Source organism: Hippopotamus amphibius, chromosome 6 (genome assembly GCF_030028045.1).
Source record: "Hippopotamus amphibius kiboko isolate mHipAmp2 chromosome 6, mHipAmp2.hap2, whole genome shotgun sequence".
Lineage (NCBI taxonomy): Eukaryota > Metazoa > Chordata > Mammalia > Artiodactyla > Hippopotamidae > Hippopotamus > Hippopotamus amphibius.
Genome location: NC_080191.1, coordinates 3,786,054 through 3,791,837, shown reverse-complemented (window position 1 = coordinate 3,791,837; position 5,784 = coordinate 3,786,054).

Genomic DNA, 5,784 nt, shown 5'->3' with positions numbered 1-5,784 from the left:
ACATCCAGAAGGCCATCCCTTCAGCCAATAGTATGAGTATCTTTGGGAGATAGATTCCTGGGATGATAGGCACGTGTAATATTATCTCTATAATCAAGATAAAAGTTTAAAACTACACAGACGAGGTTAAAAGCCAAGATTCCTGTCAATTCCAACATGCAAGTTAGACGCCTGAGCAGACTGTGGTCTAGCATTTTTCCTTTCGTGGAAATGTAAATAGTGAATACGTTTTGCCTACAAGGTTTTACCACCTCACGGGGTGAAGGCACAAAAGCAGTCCTGTGTGGAAGCTTCCAGTGCACTGAGCGTAAAGCATGCTGGAGATGCTTTACGTGCGTCCCAACTCCCCTCAGCCACGGAAACTCCCGCAAACTCACGTTCCATGAGGCTGTGGTGTGGTGGCTGTGGGGAAGGAGGGCTTGGTGGGAGATGCGGCGCCTGGTAAAGTGCCTGCCAGAAGGGAACCCAGTCAGAAGCACGTGTGGGACACCTTCTCCTGCTCCCAGAATCACATGAGGAGTGTCACAGCCTGAGATGCTCTGTCTATAAGCAGAAGCAATGTGCAGGGATTTGACGCTTGCCTGTTTGGTGACCTGCAGGCAAGAGGGGACTGGGGAACGTGGTTGTCATGTGTAGAAAGGGGTGGGTGGCCCAGGGTCTTTAGTCATGAAACCCCAGCACATCTGGCTCACCCTTGCGGCACACCCGACATGCACTTTCTGGACTCCAGCGACCACTTTCATCACAAAAGCAATTGGTTTACCTGTTTCTTCCTCACCTCAAACTCAGAGCTCGATTCGTCTTCTGTGTTATGACTCCAGCTTCTCTATTATGATTCTCGCTCCTTTTCAAAGCCAAGCACGTCTGCAGCATCTCTGACGGACCCTCCCGGCACCACCGGGCCCCTGCAGACCTTGAACGTGGGGCAACCTCTGTGCTTCCTGTAGCCCAACAGGTGGGACTCGGACAGTTCAAGGTCTATCTAAACAAATCTGTGTCGCCCAATAGACTCTTTCCAAATGCTATGAGATTTTCGACAGAATCCAATCTTTGGGGAGTGATGTCAACATCATGGCGGAATAAGGTGCCCCTCGTTCTTGCCCCCACCCCCGCCCCCAACAACAATTCCTGGTCCGTCCACAGACAAAAGTGCCTCTGTGGGAGCTTAGGGTCCAGCACCATAAGTCAAGGGACCCGGGAGCAGCCTCACTCACTTGTGCATCTGGTGATAGGCAGATAGCAGACCTCGGTCCCAGCTGTGCACCCTGCAGGGACCCACGCTCTGGGAGCCCTTGAAGAATGCTTAGACAACCACCTACAGTCAAGGGAGCCTGGTGAAGTCCAGGTTTCCAGAGAAGGTCCTGCACACCTTTGGAGCAAAAAATACATTTGGATGCACTGGCGTGGGTAAGAGGAGACGTTTGAATTTACCCACATGGTCCCTCTCCAGGGCAGCCCACCTGAGGGCCAAGACAGCTCCTGATCTTCCGCAGGGAAGGTGGGAGCCTGTGAGGGCCATTCCTCTCTCGCCCCATCCCGAGTACCGAATCATGGCTGCAGGACTGGGGTCAGGAAGAGGCTGGGAGAGCAGTACCGTTCATGGTCACAAAGAACTCAAAAATGTCATCTGGGGTTTCTGACCCTTCTCCCCTGTGGACAGTGCTCATGGACCCTTGGGGCCATCTTTTTCCTTTCCTTATACCATTTACAAATACTTACAGATAGTCATGGGGCTATTCCACTCATTACTTTATAAAACACATTTCAGTTGTGAAACATTTTAAATAATCAATTCCCCATCTATAAAATGAGAATAATAACTGTAATCTACCACACGGGGTCATGTGAAAATTAAATGAGCACAGATAAAGCACATAGACTAGCATCTAGGATGTGCTAAGTGCTGAATATACGTTAGGTGCTTGCATAATAGCTGTGCAGCAATGTATAGAAAATAATATCACCAATACCTGTGACTCCACCATCAATATTAAACATACATTAAGATCTAGGAATGTTTGCTTCAAATTTTTCTTTAAAAGAAATGAACATTACAGATATACTAAACTATTAACGCTAGCTATGCCTCCTTCTTTCTTCCCTACAGCTAATCACCGTCCTAGAATTAGTGAGCCTCATACCAATGTGTGTTTAATTACATGTTTAAGTTTTTAATTGTTTAATTTTATCCTTAATTAACAATACCATGATCCCCTTGAAACTTGCTTTTTTTACCTAACATTGTTTTTGATATTTAGCAATGTTAACATATGTAGCTCTATTTCTTTTAAGTGCTTCACAGTGTTCCAGTGAGGATTTGATCACCAGGACCATTACTACTCTATTCAGGAATCAATTAATCATTAATGACTAATAATCATCATACAGTGACCATTGATAGCTATTCAGATGATAGATGATGATGATAGATAGATAGATAGATGATAGATGATAGATAGATCGGTGATAGATAGATGATAGATAGATGACAGATGGATAGATAGATAGATAGATAGATAGATAGATAGATAGATAGATAATAGACGGACAGACCGAGACAAGGGGTGGGAGAGAGAGAGAGAAATCTCCTTGGGTACGTGTACATGAGATTCTTCTTTGGGGTCAACCTTCATGGTAGGTCAGGATAGACTAGGTTATGCTGCAGTAACAAGTTATTCCTAATACCTGTTGGCAATATATACTATATGCAGCTCTAATAAAGCTTACAACTTACTATGCTGTATGTCCAAAGTGGTAGACTTTGTTCTAGGACTCAGCTTCACCAAGGCGCCCATGTCCCAGTGCCTCACCACCTGGAATGCAAGACTTCCACAGTTTCTGCAACAGGGAAACACGCGTGTCACAACCCACACTCTGAGGGACGGCATCTTTGTGGTCACTTCCTCCCCTGCACGGAGAGCACGCCCAGCCTCTCCGAGGCAGACAACTTCCCATCCAGTCACCGCATCCAGCTCAGCATCCAACATCGGTGGGGGATAGATACCCTACAGGTATGCATCTGCATATACATCCTACAGTCTCTCCATCTGTTGAGAACCAGAATAACTGCAATAAATTTACACGTGTTTTCATAGAAAAGGTGAGACTAGGACACACACACTGCAGGCCTTGCTCTGCAGGATTCCTGAAGGCCTCAGAGACACACTGTCAGGGTCCCCTGGCAAGCAGCGGGGCCAAGTGCCCGGTGTAAGTACTGATTCTGCATCAAAGTGTAGAGCTCTCCTGTTCACCATCCTTGTCACTGGCTTGGCCCTCCTTGCTTCCCCATTTGGACACATTTGAAGTGGGCTTTGGGGAACATGCTTCCTTGAGGGATACACAGTTTTCTCAGCGTCCTTCCTGCACCTCTTCAGGGAAGTTCTGGCGTCCAAGGATGGTTTACGGTTTTGAACAGCAACGGACTTTCTTGCCTCAGGTCCCAATTTCCATGGCAGTAAAACTCCCCCCAAAGCTCATTAGATGTCCACTCCATTTGCTTCCAGTCACTTCCGTGCTCCCACGTAGAGGTGCTCTCGAATCTTTTTCTTTGCTCTCTCATTCCCACTACCCAGCTCTAATTCTCAATTCAAAGACAGCTTCCTAGAGGCGATGGGGCTTTGGTGGAAAGGCCACACCTGTGATTTACTCTTTACTTTCACAAAGTCAGTTAGGTTACAGATGTTTAAAAATCTCATCTCTTACATCTCTGGACTCAGAGCAGTCATTTTTTCATACTGAGAAGTCCAAATTTTGGACTTTTTGTATTATTCTCTTTTATTTCTTTTTACAAGTAAGTTGATCTTTCCAGTGCTCACCTTTCTTGTAATATGTTATCACAACCCTCTCACTTTGGTCCAAGCATGTTACCTGGTCCTCCTGCAAGGATGGCTGGGACATATTAAGAACACAGATATTCAATGACCGACACATCCTGTGGCCAAATTACATTCCAAGCATTTCATATCAATTGACACTCGCTTCAGCAGTGGGTAAGACTGAGCTTATCTGTGTCTTTGTGTGCACGTGGGTTAATCAGACTTTCTTTTTTGTTGTCGTTGTTATTCTGTTTACAAGTCTGTGCAGCAAACTATAAACTCCTGAAGGATTGGAACTATGTCTTCTTTCCCGTATATCCAGCAACTAGCAAACTGTCTGAAATGCACCTGAATGTTGATCTCATGAATGTTGCTGGAACAAATGGTTGAATCGTAGACTGACCTGTCTCTTTTTCAGAGAAAAACATGACCAGTCCCGAGGATACACATACCGGAGTGACCGCTGCAAGACTTTGATCTTGACAAAGATTTATTATAGGTCATCCCATATCTCTTCAAAATCAGTGTTTTTGTGGCATTAGCCAGACTAATGGCCAATTAAAAAAAGGATTTTCCTGCCCCCCATTTGCCTCCGCCACAAATCCATTCTGTTCCTAAAGCCAGAAGCCCTCATAACAGGGAATAACACACCCTTGGCCTCTGTATACAGCTCCTCTGCTTTCCAAGTAGATCCTCCCTGACCCTGTCTCTGGACTGACTGGCTCTCCCTTGCTTGACAAGCAAATAAATTCAGCTTTGTGTGTTGGTCTGCTTTTAGCTCTAGTGATCTTTACGTGGCTCTTGGGCACTGCAGAAATTCATTTCCTTATATTCCAACTGGTGATGTGTCAAAATGACCCAGCAGGTTGCAGGGATCAGAGTTGAGGAACCGAACAGCCGCACCCGGGTCTGGATCCCAGCTCAATTATTTAAGTGAAGTTTATGCAAATCAGCTCACCCCTTTATGTTTTCATTTCCTCCCCTGTGTAAAGGGATATATGGTGCCGACTCAGTAAGGGAGTATAAATAAAGTAAAGGACATGGATAACCTGCAGAAAGCAATTTGAACATGGAGAACTCAACAAACATTAACAAAGTCTAATTTATTTTTACACACGGTGAAATGTTGCCATTTTAGTTGCCACCATCGTGTCTCTAAAAGCAGAGTGGATCATGCCCCAGGAAGAGCTAAAACTCTTAAGGAGAGCTGTGATGAACACACCTTCCGGTCCATACAAAGTAAACCTTGCTTATCTCTTTCTCTCTGACCTCAAACCCTACTATTCCAAGGTAGAGTTAAAGCCCTCCTGTTTGTACTCACCACTTACTTTTGATCTTCACAACAGCCCTATATATGGTTGTCCCAAGAGATTGAACTTGCATTTATTCTAAGTGCTCAGACCATATTACAGGCAAAGTAGGGGTAGAAAGGTTGTCCTCAAGATCACAGTCAGCTAAGACACGTGCAGTGCAAAGCACCATGCTAGTCTGGTAATGTTGGTAGAGTGCTGTATCATTTACAATCAGTAAAGATGAATTCATTAAATGGACATTTATTAGATGACTACTACATTTTATTAAATGTTTACACATAAACTTGCACTGGCAAATAAGAAATGAGTTTAATCTGTATTGCAGCAGTGCTGAATTTCTTATTCCTATCAAATAATTGAAAGTATTTTTTCCTGGAGAAAGCTGTTGAATGAAAGCGGAAAATACTCTAAGAACTACTATTGTTATGAATAGGTATACAAAGTAAAGCTAATCAGATGAATACATGTACTTATTTCAATATCTTGAGTAGGATACACATACCACATTAATTTTATTGGATTAAAACTGACAAAATTTTGTCAGATTAAAACTGACAAAATGAAATGTATCTTCATTAATTTATACCTCTGCAAACATCCATGCTACTGCATACATGGGGTGGCTGTGAATTTTCATAGGTCATTCTTCCAGTCCC